The sequence below is a fragment of the Lissotriton vulgaris genome, chromosome 3_1 (genome assembly GCF_964263255.1).
Source record: "Lissotriton vulgaris chromosome 3_1, aLisVul1.2, whole genome shotgun sequence".
Taxonomy (NCBI): Eukaryota; Metazoa; Chordata; class Amphibia; order Caudata; family Salamandridae; genus Lissotriton; species Lissotriton vulgaris.
Genome location: NC_141689.1, coordinates 158,583,643 through 158,606,290, shown reverse-complemented (window position 1 = coordinate 158,606,290; position 22,648 = coordinate 158,583,643).

The window sequence follows — 22,648 nt, the reverse complement described above, 5'->3', positions numbered from 1 at the left end:
TTTCGACCTTGTATCACCTAAAGAATAAAATCAATCATTATCACTTTCATCATCTAAATTAATTTGACTACTATTTACTTCTACTGCTGGTGGGATGATGATATAAATCCTTTTCTTGTTAACCTCCTTTTTGGTTCTGCCAAATTATATTCCACTCTCCAAGCTCTTTTCCTTGATCTTTGCACTTTTGATTCATCTCCACTGTCATCTGTTTCACTTTCTGTGTTATCAGCTGATTAGTTAATTATCAGTTTTATTGTATCAGATTCTTCTTCAGATTCAGGTACTTCTTTACTCTTCTGTTTCACTTTGTTAGGAACAGCATCCTTATAGCTGGTACTTGGAATTTCTTCTTCTTCTTCTTCTTCGATTACTTCCAGTTCACCAGTTTCAAAATTTTCGTTCCTTCTTCCAAAGTTTCCAATCTGCTTTTCAATAATCTCCTGATCTTGATCTTGAATTACTTCTTGATCAGTTTCCTCTTCTGCTACTTGATCTAGCAGATCATTATCATTTTCTTCTTCAGAATCTTGTATTACAACTTCTTCATTTTCTTCATTCAATGCTTCATTCGCATTTGAATCTTCCAGATCTCGACTTTCTTGTCGATCTTCTGAATCTGGATTTCTTTCAGGTTCTTCTGCTGAATCTGAATCAGCTGTTGTATCACCTTCGTCGTCAGGATTTTCAGGTGGAGGTACACGTATGGTATGACTAGCATAAATCCATCTTTTCAATCCCCTACACTTCACTGCATTTGTTGTGACCAATATCACCTGTCTTGCCTTTTGCCACCTTGGTACTAGGCAATTCCTTCTTCGATGTACCTTTGTCCTTACCCAGTCTCCTTGCAACAGATCATGAGCTTGTTCTTTCTCTTTTGAAAGTACTTCCGTTCCCACCTGATGGAACACAGAAGTCACAACGTCAGATAGATTTTTTCAGTAATCCATAATGACGCTATCATTAATTATCAACAGTTTATCAACTGGAACAAATGCTTGTCTCATGACCCTTCCCATAAGTATTTCATGGGGGCTCAATCCTGTTTTTTTATCTGGAATGCTTCTCAAAGTCATCAAAACAAGTGGAAGTGCATCTGTCCACTTCATTCCTGTTGCTAAACACATTTTAGCTATCCTGTTTTTTATTGTACCATTCACTTGCTCAACAACACCTGATGCTTCTGGTCTGTAGGAACAATGCAATTTTTGCTTTATTCCTAGTGCTTCACAAATCAGTTTTAGCAATCTGTTTTCAAAATGTGTGCCGCGATCTGTCTCGATCGACACTGGAAAACCATACCTTGGTATGAGTTCTCTCAAAAGCAATTTTGCCACGGTAATTGAATCATTGTGATGTGTTGAAAATGCTTCCACCCATCTTGAAAACAAGCAGATTATCACCAAAACATATCTGAGTCTGTTCTGAGGTGGCATTTCAATGAAATCAAGCTGTATTCTGGTAAATGTACCACCCTCCCGTCCGATGGTTCCCATGCTTACAACAGTTTTTCTGTTAGGGTTAATCTGCTGGCATATAAAACATCTCTGACTAAAAGACTGCAATTATTCTGAATTTTGGATTGTACCATATCTGCCTAAATAATATAATCATTGAGTCTCTGGACCATGATACATGCGTGCCATGTCAGAAATCATGCTGTCTGGCATTACTGCTCTGTCATCTTTGTAAATCCAAATCTCATCTTCCTCTCTTTGCCTGCATCCTGCTTTTAACCATGTATCTTTCTCCTCATCGCTTGCCTCATCTTGTAACTGTTTTACTACTTGCCAAGTTCCAACTACAGATATTAGCATAAGTGAGATCTGTCTACCTGTCGATACCATTCTACAGGTTTTTATCTTAATCGAGGAAAATCATTTGAAAACATTAAAATGGGACATGCACATACCCACCTACTGCTATTTCTCTCATTGGAAACTCATTCACTACTTTTTCCTTTTCTCTGACAGGAAAAGCTAAGCTTGTTGTGTCTTCAGCTTTTTTCTTTGCCCAGTTTGCTCTCCATTTACTTAATTCACCCCATTTTCTCAAAATCACAATTAAATCTTTCATATGAGTGATTCTTCCCGTAGTATTCATACTTCCAATGTCTTTTTCAGAGAAATCCACTCTATAATTTTTTTGCAAACTCTTCTGCTTGCTTAAATCTACTTCTAATTCAAAAGCCATATCCTCTAATTGGTCATATTTGTTTTCCGTTTTCCATGTTATGCTTTTGCAAATAAATAATAATTCATCATCCTAATATCCCTTCAATCTGTCAGTTTCAATCATCCAATTACTAATTCCTCTATGTCTGCTTTCAATTTTGCAACATCAAGTAATTTACATTCTGGGGTTTGGGTTAAATCTATTTTACTTAAACTCTTTACTGGAGATCCTGAATCAGAATCTGCACCAGTTGGGGTTTTACATGACAAACTTTGATTAAAAGTTAAATCAGGCATCATCATTTTTTCTCAATGTATTTCAGTTAAATCTGAATAACATTTTTCAGTCACTTTCTGTATTTCTGAATTTAATGGAACAGTTAAAGCTGAATGTCTAATTTCTTTTTGATCAAACACTGGAAGAACAGGTCCAATTGTTACAGGCACTGTTACTGCTTCCATGCTTTTAGTTAACTGCTGTATTAATTCATTCGCAGAACAAATGTATTCTGATGTATCTGGCAATCCCTCATACCTTTCTGTTCTATTTCCATTTCTTGGGGTTTCATTTCTTTGAACTGGAGTTTCAGTAAAATTACTATTTTCTCCTGATATATTTGAATTACATCCTGTTTCTACTCTCTCAGGTGTTTTTCTATTGCTTTGATTTGTCTCAGGAGATGTCTCTACTCTTTCAGATGTTCTTTTAATGTTCTGGTTTGTTTCAGGATATGTCTCATCAATTATTTCTCTTTGTGGGGTACTTGGAGAAGTCCATGTACAAACTGGTTGATGAGGTGGCGGCTTTGTAGTATAAATATCTTCTAATACTGCATCTTCTGAATCACTTTCTTCTCTAATATGTTTTTTCTTTTGGGAAAATTTTTTACCAGTTACCTCATCAATTAGTCTCCCTGGGTACAAACCATCAAACATGTCTGCCTTTCTCCATCGACGCATTCTATCCTCATGTGTTTCCCTATCAAGACCTAATCCCGTTCCCTCTGGTATTCCTCTACTCTCTCGTTCTAATTCAAACATTTCATCCTCCCATTCAACTAAAGCTTCAAATTGAGTAGGTCTAGGCTTTGGTACAAGTTCCTTCATCCTTTCTCTTAAATTTCTCAAGACCGCTATGTTAAATGATCCATCTTCCGGTCATGCTAATATACCATCATTTTCAGTATATTTCATCAAATTCTCAATCCAAAAACAAGTATGATGGGGGGCGTGGCTTGGACGCCGGCAAGATGGCGGCGTAGACCGAGCGCTCCGCTGCCAACCGGATCCCGTTTTCTCACAGCGGGCACTTTATCTACGATTCTCAGCATTATGCACATCGTCCCGCAGACCGGAACGTGAGCGCAACCTAATGCCCTCGCTGTTTTCGGTTTTCGCGCACAAACGACGGAGCTACAGAGGAACTTCCATCTCGCGGCTCCTGCCGCCATTTTGCGCGCCGGCCGCGGAACAAAGCGGCGGCCGGCTCTTCATCACTTCTCTTCACACGAGCGCTGCTCTGCTTACTAGGCAGCTTCTCCAAAATTATTTTCCTGGGTAAGCCTTTCAATACTTTCACATAGCTTTCAGGAAACGTCCTCCTCCTTGAATTTCATTTGTGCTACTTCATGAGGTATTTACAACCCACTAAACCTATATGAACTGTTGCAGCAGCGCTTTACAGCACTCTTATGCACCTCTATTGTGCTGTCTTCTTCCAATGCTTCCTCAAGGAACCTTTCACCTTCGAATTGTGCTGAGTCAAGGTCACTAATTTCTGAACACGCTGTTTGAGACCTCATCTACACGCTTCAGCCGCCATTTTGTGCCTCAATAATTACTCAACATGCGTGTTTTTTCTCATATCATGCTCAGTTATATTCCCTTGTGGCATTTCCTCGTCATGGTGTTTTTCTTCTGACTTCCTCAGAGGCGCCTCCTCCCTCACGTTCTGCCAGTGACGCATTTCAGACTTATCTCAGGTTTACTGTGCCTTCTTTCAACCTCAATGGTTCCTGCTACATAGACTTTGTTATGCGCAACATTTCTCCTGCGTTGTTTTCCACTGACTGGCGCTTCTGTTCTTTCTTGCATTGAATCACCTTGTCAGGATTCTTCATTTTAACAATTGCCTACAGCTCTGTGTTCCTGGCTAATCTTGTTTCTGTGGATTATTCTACATACGTGGGGTCGCTGCTGCCTATCACAGGATCGGTATTACAGAATTCTTCTGTCTCTCACTTTCTTGGTTATTGACTACCTTTTATGGGGAAACTCCGTACTTTGAAACTCACTTCTCTGCCGAAGTTGCCTCCTGGTTCTGATTCTGACTCTCCTACTCAAGAAATGGAGGAAGCCAAACCCTCGAAGTCGGATTCAGCCCATGGGGCTATTCCTAAAGCTCAAACTGCAGGTAAATCACAGTCTTCCCTGACTTCATCCAAGCGTTTAAAGAAGGATCCTCCATCTCCTGGGAGTAACTCTTCCTCCTCTTCCATGGATCTCATTCTGGAGGAGCTACGTGCCTTCAAGCCTTTTATGGAAGCCACCACAAAGAACATGCAAGCAATGCAGGAGAAATGGACATCTTTGGATTCACGCGTTGCAACTTTGGAACAATCCTCAGATTCTTTACATTCTTCCTGCTCCCGCATTCCTGCAACGAAGCTGAAATTCTTCTCCTTAGGCGTCAAGCTGAGGATTTGGAAAATAGAAATCGCAGGAACAACCTTCGCTTATACGGCCTGCCGGAACTTACAGAAGGGTCCAACCCTACCATCTTCTTCCAATCTTTTCTTGCGAAGCTACTTGACACCCCGGCCTTGTCTTCCATCAATATTCAGCGAGCACATCGTCTTGGACCCAGGGTTGCTACCAAACCTAGAGGTGTTATTATGCTATTCTTGCAGTACACTGACCTCCTGCAGGTCCTCTCAGCCGCCAAGCTCAAGAAGCAAATCATGTGGGAAGGTCATCGTATCTATATCTTGCAAGATGTCTCCAAGGCTACCGTGGACCGAAGGAAAAAGTTTTTAGACTTGAGACCTCAGTTAAGAGCTATTAATGCAAGATACGGTCTCCTTCATCCTTGCCTCTTCAAGGTTACATATAAAGACAAGACTACCACATATGAGGATCCTGCGGCTCTGCAAGCCTTTCTTCGTCAGCTGCTACCGGATGTCATGGACACTTCCAAACCTGGCTGAACAGCCTTGTTTGTCCATTGTCTGATGTTTCTTTCTGACCTCGTCTAATTATGGCTATACTTGCCTTGTTGCTATTTTGTTCTGTTTTCATTACCATTTCTCGTTATTTTAGCTGTTTTGTTAATTTAGATTACTGTTTCATATACTATTACCCTTAGTCAAGTCGTACTTTCACTATGTTTTCCTACATTATTCCCTAATGTTTATCTCCTTCCTTTAGATCCTTCCCTCTTCAACCCATCTCGATACTTCCTATTGTTTTCTGTCATGCCCATTGGATTCCTAAATACTACTGGTTGGTTGCTCACTCTGGTTGTTTTCGTCGTCATCTCCTGCGACCATCACCCCCATTCCTGTCTGGTTTTTTCCATTTTCGTAAGTATGTCTTTCAGTCGTTCGTTCGAACTTGTACTGTCAATATGTACATTTCTGTCTCTATTCTCTTTTTCTTACTCTTGCTCTCTTCTTTCCCTTTTCCCTAGATTCTTCTTCTCTCTTCTCTTTCTTCTTTTGGTATCCATTTCTGGAATCATCACTGTTCTCATCCTTGATTCCGCTTTCTTTTCACCTTTCTCCTCTACTTTTCTCATTTTTTCTCAATTGTATTTATATGCATTATTAAGCATGTTGCTTCTAGTTGTTTTCTAAATTGTTTCATTCCGTATAACGACATGGAACGTTAAGGGATTAAATAATCCCATCAAAAGACAGAGGGTTCTCTCCCATTTAGCAAGACTTAAAACTGATGTTGCTCTCCTTCAAGAAACTCATCTCACTGAACCGGAGGCTTTGAAGCTTAAACAATGCTGGGTGGGTCATGTTCTTTGCTCCCCTACGACTTCTAGGAAGAATGGAGTTGTTCTTTTGTTACACAAAAAGTTAAATGTTTCCTCGATTACTCATGAATGTGATGTTGATGGCCGTTGGCTTATTGTTAATTTACTCATCGATAACATCCCACTTACCCTTTTTAATATGTACGCCCCTACTGCAATTGATAAATCTTTCTGGCCTGCTATTTCTACCAAGTTGTCTTCCCTTACTGGAGAGTACATACTCCTTGCTGGAGATTGCAATCAGATTGTAGATCCCTTCCTGGATCGCCACTCAAAAGTCAAATTTACCCCCTCTAAAATGCACACGCAATTTCTGAATTCCTTTAAAAATAATGCCCTTGCAGACATTGGAGACTATGCAATCCTGAACTTCGTGAATATAGTTTCTTCTCCCCTCGCCATCAATCCCAATCCCGTATCGACCATATCTTTCTCAGTAAACCTTTATCCCAACACGCTATTCGCTCAGAGATTGGCTTCATTTTACTCTCAGACCATGCCCCGGTTTTTGTAGACCTAGATTTACTCCCATTCTCCCCTCATTCTGGCAGATGGCGATTTAATAATGCTTTACTTTCTGACTCCACTTTTGGTGTTGAGTTTACTGCTTTTGCCAAGGAATTTTTTCTTTTAAATCAAAACCCAGATTCTCCCTTTGTTATGGTTTGGGACTCATTTAAAGCAGCCTCTAGGGGTTTTATTATTAATTTTGTCTCACGGCGGAAAAAATTACATGCGGCCAAATCGGAGAAAATTTTAACTGACATCAAGGCTTTAGAACACGCTTACTTCACCTCTAAATCTGATTCATCCCTTAAAGCTCTTATTGATGCAAAAATCTCTTTTAATAAATTTACACCAGATGCCGCTTCTAATATCCTCCTCAAATGTAATTCTAGATATTATGGTGGTAAAAATAAAATGGGGAAGCTCTTGGCCAACTACTTGAATATTCGTAAAGAACGCACAAAAATCCAATCTATTAAAACCTCCTCTGGTGAATCCACTTTTAAAGATAAAGAAATTCTTGCAGAATTTGCTAAATTCTATGATACGCTTTATAGTCCAGAGCAGACTCCTACTCCTGATGATCTTCTTGCTTATTTTCAGTCTCTCCCTTCTCCCCCAACCTCACATGTTGATTTTCACACTCTGGAACGCGATATTTCTCTTTCTGAAATCTCCCATGCTGTTTCTAAGCTTCATCATGGTAAATCTCCAGGCCCTGATGGCTTTACAATTGATTTTTATAGTCACTTTGCCTCTCTTCTTCTACCCAAACTCCTACTTTTATTTCAATCCTTTTCCGACGCCGGCTCCTCTAGCGGCTCCTTCCAACAAGCCTTAATTTGTTTAATTCCAAAGGAAGATAAAGATCACTCCTTATGCAAAAACTATAGACCAATCACTTTAGTTAACACTGATTATAAAATTCTAGCGAAAATATTAGCCTTACGTATGGATCCTCTTCTACCGGATATCATCGGACCAGAACAATCTGGTTTTGTCAAAGGGCGTCTCTCCTCAGACAATTCCCCAGTTTTTCTCAACATACTTGGTAAATCTTCTTCACTCACTCTTCCTTTTGCAGCTATTTCCTTAGATGCGGAGAAGGCTTTCGATCGCATTGGGTGGGATTTCATGTTTCAGGCTTTACGTTGGATTGGTATTCCTCTTAAAATTATTGCTATTATCTCTTTACTTTATTCTAATCCCCAAGCTTCTATTTTTGTTAATGGGATGTCTTCAGATTACTTTTCTCTACATAGAGGAGTCAGACAAGGCTGCTTACTTTCCCCCCTACTTTTTATTTTAGCCTTAGAACCCTTCCTTACTAAAATTCGCTTAGATGACAATATTTCTGGTTTTCCGTTTGGTTCCCAACAAGTCAAGCTCTCGGTTTATGCTGATGATATTCTTTTTTATTGCTATGATCCTGCTACTTCCATTCCCTCTTTTCTTCAACAGGTTTCTTCTTTTTCCGCAGTCTCCGGATATCGTTTGAACGCTGATAAGTGTGAGATTCTACCTTTGAATCCTCTTTGTCAGAAACATCTTTTTTCTTGTACAGGTTTTTCATGGCAACCATCCAAAATTAAATATCTAGGGGTCTGGTTTGCTCCTTCGCTTTCCGATACTCTCAAGCTAAATTTTGACTATGTATATAAGAAAATGGATACAGCTATCACTCGTTGGCATCCGCTCTTTTTGTCCTGGTGGGGCCAACTCAACTCTATAAAGATGATGCTTTCTCCCCTCCTTCTTTACACTATTTCCATGCTTCCTCTACGCATTCCCCTCTCTTTCTTTAAGAAGATTGATTCTTTATTATTGAAATTCCTTTGGAATGGTAAAAGATCCCGAATAGCCCTTGCTCCCTTACGTAAAGACAAAGCTCAATCCGGAGCGCGCTTTCCCGATTTCAAACAATACCATCGTGCTTTTTCCCTGAAACAATCGATTCGCTGGTTATCATCTAATTTGCCACACCATCCCCCTGTTTGGCTAAATATGGAATCTTTTTTCATTTCCCCTTTCACTTTTCGGGAATTCTTGTCTTTTACATCTTCCTTAACTCGTCTCCGCTCACCTATTCTTTCACACTCTCGTAAACTCCTTTCCCCCCTGCATATCTTCCTCTTATTCCTCTCTTCTCTCTCTTCACGAAAAATCGATTTGGAATAACGCTCTTCTCAAAATTCGTAACCGTACCATATATTGGAAAACTTGGCATTCTCGAGGACTTTCCTGGATCTCTCAATTATTATCTCAAGGTAAACCTCTCTCATTTCAGCATCTTCAATCTCTTTTCTCTTTACCTGCTTCTGCCCGAACGCAATATAACACCCTTTATCCAGTCTTGCTTTCATATCTTCAAACTCTCCCATCCTCTAACGAGATTCCGGTAGATCGCAGACCCACTTCCCTTTTATTGGAAACGTCTCCTTCTGCTTCCGCTTTATATCATTCTTTTCGTCTTACCAACGATAGATTAAAATCTCGCACCGAGCTTGCATGGGAGCTGGACTTTTCTCAGACATGGCCGGTCCTTTTTTGGGATAAAATTTGGACTAAACTCCATAAGACCTCTATGGCTGCTAATACTACCCAGACTTTATTTTTCATTTATCACAGAATTTTATCTACTCCACTCGCCCTATCCCGTTTTTCAACAGACACTCCCTCTTCCTGTTGGTCCTGTCCATCCCCCTCTGCTGATCCCAAACATATGTTGTTCGATTGCCCTCCTGTCTCCAAGTTCTGGCAGCTGGTCTGGAAGCAAATTCAAAAGATTTTTCAGTTCCAGGTCCCCTTTCACCCTCACTAGTTTTCCTTGGATCCCTCTCGTCGGAACTTCCTCACTCCTCCAGTCATTACCTTTTACTTGACCTTTTCCTGGCTATAGCTTTTCATGTTATTACCTCTAACTGGAAGCAAGCTACGAATGTTACCTATCAATCCTGGTGGAATGCAATTTGTTTTAACCATCGTTTAGACACCAACTATGTATCCCCCATCTCCCTGGCTTTTAAACGTGACCTACTTTGGCTTCCTTTGGTAACATATCTCTCTCCCTCTGCTCCTGCTCCTCCTTCTCCTGCTCCAGACAAGGTTGAAGTTCACAAACCCCCATGATTTCCTTATTACCTATCTATTTACACATACATTTGATTGCTACTATTATTGGGTTCATATATATTGTATTTTGCTTAATATATTTCTATTTATATGATATGTTCATGCTCTCTCATGCTTGTAATGCTTACTTTTATGATGTTTTTATTTTAATGCTTATTTCTCCCATTTGCTTATTGTAACTCTTCTCCTTTCCCCTTCCTCCCCCTTTTCTATTCCTTAATAAATCAAACTTAAAAATAAAAAAAAGACAAGTATGATAACCATATTCACCTAACATATAAGCTGCAGGTGTTTTGTACTTATGAAGCAATCTTCCACCTCGCGTTGAAATTTTCTTGTCAGGTTTAATTTTATTTTTCAACTTCTGAAACCATGAAAGTTTCTTTTTCTCTTTCAAATAATAATAACAATCCATGTTTTTTAACAAATTTTCCTCACTTTGGTAAAAATCGTAACAAGAGAAGTTGTTATTCAACAGCACCAACTAATCCGTGCTCGAAACTAACTAATAAACCAATCAGGTTAAGCTTCGTCACTATTTTGCTCAACCAATAGAATTACTGTTTTTCAGAATGAGCCAATCAGCTGTAAGCTCGTCTTGTCACGTGAACCAATCTGTGCCCGAATACTGTGACATATGTTAGCCAATCACAGCGCGACCCTTGTGACGTATGCTACCGCTGCAGCTTCTCTGTCTCTCCCTTCGCTCCGTACACTGACCCCTCCTTTACAAAAATTTTTCATGGTACATGGTAATTCATTGCTGGTAAGACAGCCCTGAAAAAATTTGTGTCACAAACCCCACCTGTCTCCGGCCGATATACTGATAATCGCTGAAGCAAACGGATTTAAATGTTTGACATAAGCCGACTCTGTTACGAGGACTTACTACACAGCGTCCATTTATCAAAACTCTCTAATTAAGATTTCTTTTTCGCCTTCAATGGTTGCCACTTCTCATTTCAAAGAGAAAGCTTCAAGTGTAATTTTCAGGGGTGTCTTAACAGCAATTAACTTTTTGGTCCTGAAGATGGTCTAAATGACGGCAGCATCATAGACCGAAACGTCGACACGCTCATCATCTCCATCAACGTTTCGCTTGAACAAACTTACAACCATTGTTTATCAATTATTCCGGTTGTCTGTCATAATCATTCAGGAGTTGATGTTTAGTTATGAACTGTTGTGTTTATATCGTTCATACCTCTGTTCATACCTTTCTTGCTTAAATTGATTTTTTCATATGTCCCCATATTTTTACTTTGTGAATTATTCTACTAAACCTATAAAATAAATTTGAATACTTTTTTTTATTCTTTCCGTATTTCTTTCTCCTTCCATTGATTTATTCTTTAGCCAAAGTTGTTTGTCTATATGTGATATCTTGTTGATACACTGGAGTGTGATATTTTGAATACCACTCCTAACTGAGTAGACTTTTTCCTCTAAAATCAAGCCCCCGGGGCGTGGCCAGGATGGCGGGCTGAGTGGTCGTGCCTGAAGTGAGCTCCTCCGACCCGTGGCCCTTGCCCTGCAGTACACGCGCTAATCCTCCCCCCGGGACGCTGTGCTTTGAGGAGCAGTGTGGGGAGCCACGGAGTGACGGCTGCGAGGAGCCCTGACCTTCAGGGTGCCTGTACGGTCCCAGGCTCGGCGGTGCTGCGGAGAGCGAGTGAGGCCTGTGGCGCTGCCCAGAGAGGAGGCGGACTCTACCCGGGGTCGATCCACGGCCCCGGTAATCATCCCGGAACACCCACCCCGACCCTCTGATCCCGGACCTCTACGGCCGGCGCCGCGGCACTTCACGGCGGTTTGGGCTGCCGGCGCCGGGATCCGGGTGGTGGACGCATCACTCCGGCTCCAGACGCTACGAGAGGCCGCGGCTTGGGCCTTCGCTCGGAGGCGCGACCGCGCTCCCGGAAGCCGGGAGTGGACCTGGAGAGGGTGGCGGAGCTGAGGACTTTTGGCCCCGGACCGGATTCCTTGCCCGGCGCTGCTCAGGGGCTGGACCGGCGGTGGCAGTGGCTGGTGGACGGAGGTATCGGGCCTGGGGCTCCACGTTAAAACAAGGCCGTGGCCTCGGCCTACTCCCCGGACCCCATCTTTTCACCCCGCCGGCGGTGCCCGTTGGGGGTGCTGTGGCCCTTTTGCTTGGCGGAGACTTCTGTGGAACGCTGGTGAGCTGGGAGGCGCCGACAGGGGAAGCTGCCCACGTGGGGCCGCGGCTGCGGCCTGCACCGCCTGTTGCGGTGCTTCTCCCCCCGGGACACCGCAGTTGTCGGAGCGGAAGGATCTTGCCCGGGTGGGACGGCTACGGGACCGGTAACGGCGCCTTTGCTCCGAAGGGGAGGAACCCGGTCCACGACCCGGAGAGGGGGACTAACACTGCTTGGATTTGGGGGTCAGCCCGAGTAGCCATAGAGGTGCCCCTGAACCTGCCTGCCGGCCCTGGACTGCTGCGTTTATCCTGGCGGCGCATCCTGGATGCCGGGGCCGCCCGCCCCAGAGGTAAGGAGACGCCGGCGCGGGGCCCAGCGTCGAGCTTCACGAGGGGCCTGAGCCCCGGGCCTTGACTGTTTGCCTGCTTGGGGTGCTGCCCACCGGGCTGGAGGGTGCTGCGGGCCCTGACCCCCTGCCCTGGACATTCCTGCCTTTGGGGTCACGGCGCTGGGGAGTGGTGATCGGAGAGCACAATCGGGCTGGCTGGCCCTGGAGGCCCTGGAGGGCAGCTGGACGCTGACGCAGCGGGCCGCGGGTCGTGCGGCAGTCCCTGCTCTATCGGTGGAGCGGCTCGATCCACGGGGCATTTGTTGAGCAACGTGGGAGATCACCAGCTTAGTCTCTGGACGGCTCAGAGGGCTTGATTGTTGGCTCCCCTGGACGGAGGCATTGGTGGACATAATGGCGCATAACCGGGGGGCAAGGAAGGGGGACCGCACTTTGCCAGAGATGCTGACCCGGAACACCCTGAGACAAGATAGAGGACAGCTGTCCCCCACTCACCCGGGCGGCTCCCAGGGAGCCGGTGGAGGGGAGCCGCCGGTTACGAGGTCCTTCCTGGAATCCCTCTTCAGCACGTTAAGAGATGACTTTCAAACGCTCAAGCAGGAGGTGGCAGGTGAAGTCCGGGAGATAAGGAGAGAGGTCGACGGTCTGGGTGACAGAGTGGCCACGGTGGAGGACGCGGGCCACGCGAGAGACGAAGAAATAACGCAACTGCAGCAGGAGGTCATCCGACTCCGGGAACAGCAGCTCGACCTGCAATCGCACACGGAGGACCTTGAAAATCGCTCCAGGAGAAATAACATCCGCGTCCGGGGCATTCCGTCCCGGGAAGAGGGGGACGACGTGGCGGCCTACCTCGGGGAGCTGTTCAGGGAGGTGCTGGGGGAACCGGCTGATTTTGCTATTCGGATTGACAGGGCGCACAGGGTGGGCCTGCAGCGCCGAAATTCAGCGCCTCCTCCCGACATTTTGGCTTTCCTGCCGGACTATCCCTTGAAGGAGAGGATACTAAGGGAGGCTCGGAGGAGACCCTCCTTGGAGTTCCGGGGCCATCGGGTGGCCCTCTATCAAGACCTAGCCGCATCCACTCTGCAAAAACGCAAAGCTTTTAAAATTGCGACTGACTTTCTTAGGGAGCATGGCGTTCAGTATTCTTGGGGACACCCCTTCAGGCTCATTTTCAGGTGGAATGGAACTTTGCACCAGCTACGTTCTCTTCAGGACACGTGTGGAGTGCTGGGGATCACTGCAACTGAGGACGGAGTCCATACACCGCATAGGGGCCGTATTACCAGAGACGGATGGCGGACGGTCCCCGGCCGACGATCGTCTGCTTCTTCACCGCGGCCAGACTCTCCTGCGGCCCAGGCGGAGCCGGACACAGCGGTGCAGGATGGGACTGGTACCGCGGCTGCAACGGCGGTGGCGATGACAGCTTAAGTGAACTCCGGGGGGAGATCGACATCGCTATGGTGGAGCTGCAGGTTTGAGGGTCTGGGGGGGTGGGGGGAACGGAGGGGTGCGAGGTGGCTGGACGTCCACTTTCTCTGACTTTCCGCAGGCTTGTCCGATAAGGACCGGACTGGGACAATGGGTTTACAGGGTTTTTTGGGGATAGAGGGTGGGGAGTTTGAGGTTGTTGATCCAGTCCCAGTTGTGGGAGGGGGCTGGGTGTGGGAGGGTGGGAGGGGAGGATTGGGGACGGTTGGGGGGGCTCAGGGGAGTTGGGGAGTGAAGAGGTGGGGAGGGAGGGTCGTCCAGTGCACAAGGGGGTTCCTGGTCATGTTGACATTGTTTGTGCTTTTTGATCTGCTTCTATTTGGCTCTGATTTCTGCGGTGCGGATTGCTTCTTTGCTTGGCATGAACGTGGGGGAGAGGTGGGGGAGATCGTCCGAAGCTTCTTGTGGGTGGAGGGTTACTGTATGGATGGTCTGTTTTATGGTTTGCTCGGGACTGTTTGCTTGTTATGTCAGGGCTCCCTGCTTAGCACTCCGCTGCACCACAGGCTGAGCGACGCTCTTGTCCTACCGTTTTGGCGGTGGGACCTGGTGGCTACACCACCGATCATGCCCCCAACCACATGTAAGGTAGTGACCCTGAATGTCCGGGGGTTGAATAATCCTGTGAAGAGGCGGGCTGTCCTTTCGCTCTTAGAGAATACACAGGCGGATATCTGTCTCCTACAGGTGACGCACTTACTATCACAGGACACACACAGACTCCGTTCACACAAGTTCCCCTCACAATTCTTTTCGTCATGCACCACTAAAACGGCAGGGGTGGCGATTCTGGTAGCACGGCGCTTCCAAGGGGAGGTTCTCCTCAAATTTGCTGAACAAAAGGGTAGGTTATTGGCTTATCGGTTTCGGATCGGGGGTCTTCTCTTTACGATAGGGTCCCTCTATAGTCCCAATGAACGACAGGACCGTTTTCTACAGGCGGCGATCGAGGAGGTCACCTCTTCCCAGGATAGGCATGTCATACTCGGGGGTGACTTCAATCTTGTCTTCGACTCTACACTGGATAGATCGGCGCAGCGCTCCCCGCAGGTCGGAGAACTCTCGGCGGACCGTAAGGCTCAGCTAGACGAGGTGGACCTCCTTGATTTATGGCGACATTTGCATCCGACGGATAGGGACTACTCGTACTATTCTCATGCGCATAAAACGTACGCACGGCTAGATCACCTTTTGGTTACCTCCCCAGTGAAGGCATTAGCCTCTGGATCGGAGATGGGTGTGATCTCCCTTTCGGACCATGCCCCAGTTGAGGTCCTGTTGACTATGCCCCCGACGGCGCCCCGCCCACGGATGTGGCGTCTTCGGGATACGCTGCTGCATAGGGCAGAGGTGGTGGCTCGCATTGAGAAGTCAATTCAGGACTTTCAATCCCATAATGACAATGCGGACACTAGCCGGGCCACGCAGTGGGCGGCATTGAAGGCAGTCATCAGAGGGGAGTTTATAGCGATTTCCTCGGCGGATAATAAGGAGCGATGAACTTACGGACCGTGTTCGGGAACTGGAACAGATCCATTGCAGAACCGGGGCCCCCCCGAATTTGGCGGCAGCTCAAGGAAGCCAGGAAACTCCTGGCGGCCCTGGACCTTGACCGGGCAGAATACGCCGCTTTGCGGTTGTGACACGCCTTTTATACTGGGGGAGACCGCTGTGGCAGGTTGTTGGCAAATAGGCTCCGAGTGGTGCGACAGAGCCAGCTGGTTAAGGAGATCTCTGGTCCGACGGGAATGCCAGAAACTGAGGACGGGCGAATAGCAGCCGTCTTCCGAGGTTTTTACGAGGACCTCTATGCCGGGGACCCTCCAGATGAGGAAGCAATGGACGCTTACTTGAACTCGATCACGCTTCCCTCTCTGGAACCTACACAGGCGGATTATTTGGACAGGGACATTAGGATCGAGGAAGTGGTATCCGCCATTGCCCGACTTAAACATGGCAAGGCACCGGGCCCGGACGGCTACATCGCGCTATATTATAAAACATTTTGCACGACACTGGCACCCATCCTGACGCGCCTTTTCAACTCCTTTGCGGAGCCCGGGGCCATCCCGCCTGATCTGCTCAGGGCCTCGATCTCGGTTATCCCTAAGCCTGGTAAGGACCCAAAGCTATGCGGGTCATACAGGCCGATCTCCCTTCTGAATATTGATTTAAAATTATATACGGGGATACTCGCTGCTAGACTGGCTCTCCACTTACCCGGTCTCATCGATCCTGACCAGGCAGGTTTTGTCCCGGGAAGGCAGACAGTGGACAATATGAAACAAATTGTTCATCTACTGGAGAAGGCCTCCCGGATTCCGGGGGAACGGATGATGCTGGCGGTGGACGCAGAAAAGGCGTTTGACCGAGTACACTGGCCTTATCTGGAGCGGGTGCTTATGAAAGCTGGTATAGGAGAGAAATTCCGCTCCATGATCCTTAACTGTTACATTCGTCCGTCGGCAGTGGTCCGTGTCAATGGGCATGCTTCCGACGCTTTCGACATTGAGCGGGGCACCAGGCAGGGTTGCCCGCTCTCACCACTGCTCTTTGCGCTCTACATGGAACCCTTTGCCCAGCGGATGCGCGATAACCCGCTGGTGACCGGCATCCAGGTGGGGGCCTTCCCACACGCTATCAGCCTTTACGCTGATGATGTTATTCTGTCCATTGACAAGCCCACCGTGACTCTGCCAGCGTGCATGGACGAACTGTCCGCTTTTGGCGCGGTGTCCGGATTTCGAATGAACATGGGGAAGTCAGTGGCGCTAGATATCTCTCTTGACCCAGTCACTAGGACCTGTTTGCAGCAGCGGTTCCCCATGCTATGGTCTTCGGGAGCGGTGCCCTATTTGGGGATCCTGATTGCACCTACCTTGGCGGCAATGGTGTCGGCGAACTATCAGGCCCTGGGTGCCAAGATCAGGGAGGAACTGGGACGATGGAACCGGGGCACCTTTTCCTGGCTTGGCAGGATAGCTGCTGTCAAAATGACGATTCTACCTCAGGTGCTGTACCTCTTTCGGGCCTTGCCGCTCCAACCGCCGGTGGGATGGATTTCGCGATTACAGGCAGACGTTTCCCGGTTTGTCTGGCAAGGGAAGAAGCCTAGATTACGTAGGGCCCTCTCGCTGATGGCCCCGGAGGCGGGAGGATTGGGTATCCCGGACTTTCGCAAATACTTTCAGGCAGCGCAGCTGCGTTATCTAGTGGAATGGAGCAGGTGGGAGTCTGATAAGCATTGGCTCTTCCAGGATCAGGCGGTGGCAGGAAGACCGCTGCAGGAAATTCCCTTCCTACGTCGCCCTCATAGGCCTAAAAATCTCTACGCTTCCTTTATTACGAGGGTGCCACTGCGGGTGTGGGATGCTACCAGCGTTTTACGTGGCCTCACCACGTTCCCATCCCCCCTTACTCCGCTGGTGGATAATCCAGACTTCACCCCAGGGATGGAGAAGGGAGCATTTGCGAGATGGCGACAGGCAGGGTGTAGAGCCTTATGTCACCTTTACGGCCCAGACGGGGTGGTTCCTTTTCCCCAACTTCGCCAGGAGTTCTCACTTCCGGAGACGGAGCGACTTCATTATATGCAGGCCCGCCACTGGGCCCTTCACCCGCAAGTGAGAGAGTCGGCCGATCGGCCTTTTCTCCCTTATGAGCACTGGCTCATGACACGGACCTCGGACTCCAAACTGATTACTGATTTGTACAAGCTACTGCAACCCCCGGCAACACACCTTTATCACCCGGGGAGGGAGCGATGGGAGAGGGAGCTGGGGAGAACACTGAGCCCTAAGGAATGGGAACACATAGCCTATAGAGCGCGACACTCGGCCTACCACATGGGACTCACTGATACACTGACTAAAATTTCTACCTATTGGTACTACACGCCTGAACGAGTGCATGAGTTTGATTATAGTAAAGTGGATGCATGTTGGCGGGGATGTGGGCATAAGGGTACACTTACACATATACTGTGGGACTGCCCGCTCCTAGACCCTTACTGGAAGGAAGTGTTGGATGAAATTGATTCTGCTTTTGAAATTGAACTGCCGCGCTTCCCTGCCTATACCCTGCTGGGACTTCCGAATGATCTAATGTATCCCCTTCGTTCTCGTAGAGGGAGACAGATAGCAATAGCTCTGGGTTCCGCGGTCCAAAACATCCCGATCCATTGGCACACTGCTACAGTCCCATCTATCACTGGCTGGATCCACAGGTTGTGGCATGTGTTGGGTATGGAGAAGCTGTCCCTCACTGTGGCGGGGGATGTGGACCAGTTTAGGGAACTCTGGCGGCCATTTCACTCCCTATTGCTTACTGAATTTAAGGAGCTTACCTGTCCCAAATATCTCCGCCTCTTGAGGCTTCCGGCCCCGGTGGAACCTGCCCCCTGATCTCCCTGTGCGTTTCTCTCCTTAGTAATGTAGCTCTGATGTGAATTGAGCTTAGGAACTGTGCACTGGACGTGGGGTGGGAGTTTGGGTGTTGGGGGGGACTGTTGGGTGGGGGGGTTTATGGGAAATGTCATGACATGTTGGGACGACAGGAGCCTTCTGCTACAGTAGGGGCGGGGCCATCGGATGGACATTTCTTGATGAGCACTTGTGGACTCTGGCTTTTCCGCCCTGCTACATTCTTTTGAGATGTTCGTTTGTCCTTACGTGTTGTGCCGAATAAAATACTTTAAACATAAAATCAAGCCCCTTGTAGCACCCTTTTGACCTTAACGATACAGCGCCCAAGCCTACAAGGGTATATTGGGTTTCCCCTGTTTTTATAAACGTCCGAGTTCAGGCGCCATTCGTGATCCATCATGCAGCGACAACTGAGTTCGTCCGCCCTGGCATTCAGAGAACCTGCCAGGTGTTGAACCACCAGGGTCACGCCCTGATGTTCCAGCCACTGCCAGAGGCGCAGAGCCTCCTGGCCAAGGGTCCACGACCCCACCCCGCCCTGTTTGTTGCAGTACCACATGGCGGTGGTGTTGTCCATGAACACCTGCACTACACTCCCCCGGACAGAGGGGAGGAGTGCCTTCAGTGCTAGTCAGATCGCCCGCAGCTCCAAAAGGTTGATATGGAGCCGGGACTCCCATAGAGACCAGAGGCCTCTGATCTCCGCCTCTCCCAAGGTGGCCTCCCCAGCCCTGGAGGGACGCGTCCGTCACAACCACGTGCTCCGGGTGGGGTAGGGAGAGGGATCTGCCACTGACCCAATCGCAGTCCATGAGCCACCACTGCAGCTGTTTTGCAGTGCCCTCCGAGATCAAGACATGATCGGACAATTTGCCCTGATGCTGGGCCCACTGAAGCTTCAGGTCCCACTGCAGAGGCCACATCCGCCACCGGGCGTGATGCACCAGAAGGATGCAGGAGGCCATCAGCCCCAGAAGCCGCAGCGTCAACCTGACCGAGACTCGGGATAAAGCTGAAAGATCGGAATTAGAGCCTGAATATCCCGAACTCGCTGTTCGGGAGGATAAACCCGAAACTGCGCCGAGTCTAGAAACGCTCCGATGAAGAGGATCTTCTGAGAGGGACACAGGTGCGACTTTGGCACATTGATGGAGAACCCCAGCAAGTACAGGAGGTCGGCCGTAGTCTGGAGGTGGTTGACGACTGTCTGGGGCGAGCCCGCCTTCAACAACCAGTCGTCGAGGTAGGGGAAGACTGACACCCCTAACCTGCGCAGATCAGCTGCGACCACCGCCATCACCTTCGTGAACACCCGTCGGGCGCTGGTAAGGCCGAAGGGGAGCACGGTAAACTGAAAGTGCTCGTGGCCTACCGTGAACCGCAGGTAACGCCGGTGGGCCGGCAGGACGAGGATGTGAAAATAGGCGTCCTGCAAGTCCAACGCTACCAGCCAGTCCCCAGGGTCCAGGGCAGCTAAGACCTGAGCCAAAGTCAGCATCTTGAACTTCTCCTTCCGGAGGAAGCCGTTGACGTTCCTTAGGTCCAAGATAGGGCGTAGGCCCCCTTTGCCCTTTTTGGGTACCAGAAAGTAGTGGGAGTAACATCTACACCCTACTTCTGGCCCAGGAACGCGCTCGATGGCCCCCTTGGCCAAGAGGGCTGTGACTTCCTCTTGCAGAAGTTGCAAGTGATCCCCCGACACGCGGTGGAATTGCGGTGGCATGGCTGGAGGGGTCGCCTCGAAGGGGAGGGAGTAGCCCCTTCGGACGATCTGCAGCACCCACCTGTCCGACGTGACAGTGCGCCAGTGGGAGAGGTGATGGCGAACCCTGCCTCCCACTGGCGTCACATGGGCCTGAAAACTCGGACTAGGAAGGTTTCGAGGCAGGTGCTGCGGAGGGAGGTGTGGACTGGCCTCGCCGTTGTCCCCGACCGCCGCCACGGCGGTTTCCACGGCCTCCACCGCGATGTTGAACATTCTGCGGTGCGTGGCTGGCAGCACGTGTGGGGGCGCCCCTTCCTTGGCCACGAAAGGAGCGAAAGGCACCCAATTGCTGGCGTGTGGCCAAGAGGCCCAAGGACTTGACCATAGCCCTGGAGTCCTTAAAACGCTCAAGCGCATGGTCTGCCTGGTCGCCAAAGAGGCGACGGCCATCGAACGGCATGTCCAGAAGTGTGGCCTGGACATCGGCCGAAAAGTTGGCGGACCTCAACCAGGCGTGGCGTCGAACCGCCACTGTCGTTGCCATCGCCCTGCCCAGTGAGTTCGTGGTATCCAGCCCACACCGGATGGAATATTGCGCTGCATCTCGGCCCTCCACAAGGGTTTGGGCGAGTTTAGCCCGGACCTCCTCCGGACATTGTGGCAGCACGTCCGCGACCACGTCCCACAGGGTGCGGGTGTAGCGGGCCAAGAGACAGGCGGTATTGACAGACCGCAGCCCTAAGCTAAGGGACGAGAACACTTTCTTCCCGAACTGTTCATATCTCTTGGATTCCCGATCGGGCGGAGCAAATGGGAATGAGGTCTGGGAAGTGGAGGCCTGGATAACCAGGCTCTCGGGGTGGGATGGGTGGACAAAAAGCAAAGGTCGCCCGGGGCCGGGCGGTAGCGTCTGGCCACGTTCCTATCCACAGGCGGACCTGTGGCGGGCTTGGACCAAGTTCCCACAAGAACGTCACAGAAGGCCTCATTGAATGGCAGCAGAGGCTCGCTGGAGCTTGTCTGCGGTTTGAGGATCTCAGTGAGGAGGTTAGTCCTCACGGCCGCGACGGGGAGCTCAAGGTTTAAGGCCTTGGCCGCCCTCGTCAACACTACACTGTAAGTAGACCCCCTCCTCCGAAGCCACGGTTGGAGGGGAGACAAATCCAGTGTCTGGCGAAGTGTCAATACCACTGGCCTCTCCAAGCTCATATGTCCAGTCCTGTTGAGACTGGCACTCCAGTGCCAGAGGGTCCTCAGACCCCTCCCAATCTCCCTCGTCACCCGTCTCCTGTAAAACAGGATTAACAGATGGGGCCTCCTCATGGACATAAAAATCTCCAAAGGCGCCCAGCTGCACCGTTCCGGTGCCAGAGTCGGACCGAAGGAAACATTGGGGACGGCGTCCGCAGTGGGCGCCGGGGGTGACACCCGTGGGGCCGGCGCCGGTGAGGTTGTGAGGTCGACCGGCGATGACCCGGATCCGGAAGCCGATCCGGAAGCGGATCCGGTGAGGTCCTGCGGCGCCGGGACTGAAGTCGCCGGCGGCTTTGGGGCCGAAGAACCCGACCCGCTAGGACCTCTAGCCGGGACCATTGGGCCCGGAGGCGCTACGGAACCCGACTGAGGGGGGAGGGACCTCATGGCCATGAGATACCGCTCGATCTCCTCCGGCGTCGCGCCGTGCCCAGGGACCCGAAGGTGTGGGGCAGGCGGCGACACTTGCGATTCTCCCGGAGCTGCGTGGGCGGTGTCGCCCGAACCCCCGGCCACATCGTGCGAGCGTCGGGGTGGGTCGGAGGAACCATGACGTCTCTCCGACCTCTCATGCCTCTTACCTGAGGACTTGGATCCTGACGACCGATGTCCACTCCCGGAGCTGCGATGACTACGACCGTGGGACCGGTCCCTCGACCTCCCGTAGGACCGGGACCGGGGCCGACTGCCGGAGCTCGAGTCGCTTGCGGGACCGCTCCCGCCTAGCTTTAGACGTCATGGCCCGGCAGTCGGAGCAGGTGCGGTTGTCGTGGTCGAGGCCTAAACACTTCAGGCACCGGCGATGGGGGTCCGTAACGGACATCAGTCGGTCGCACTTCAAACAGGGTTTGAACCCGGGCATCCCTACCGACACCGATAGAGTCGAAGACTCGAGGAAAGAAATGATCAAAAAGATCAAAAAGTTTAGTCAAAAAATAACTAGGGGTAGAGCTTCTCCGGATCTGCGCTAGCTGGCGCGGAAAAAAGAAGAACTAACGTCAGCGTGCATGGGCGGCGTCTAAGTACTCCGACGACGTCATTCCGGCACTAACGACGCCGACAATGGACGCGGAGCAGCGGACGACGCCTACCGACGTGCAGGGGTAATGCTACGCAGACATTTCCGGATCCAGTCTGACGCCTGGGGATATTCTAAGGTAAGGAATCTATCACTAACGTGTCTCTTTCAGATGAAACAATTACTGAGTAACTGAATCTAGTGGTGTGATTTATAAAACTATTCACATGATATTTACAATATTATATACAACTGCAGTTTATCATCTTTTACCATGGATTTAAGCATTTGTCATTTATTAAATCAGACCACTTAAGGCGATTGGATCAACTGATAGTAACTAGACCTTGAATAAACAAGACCAGCTTGTCTTTCCAAATCTAA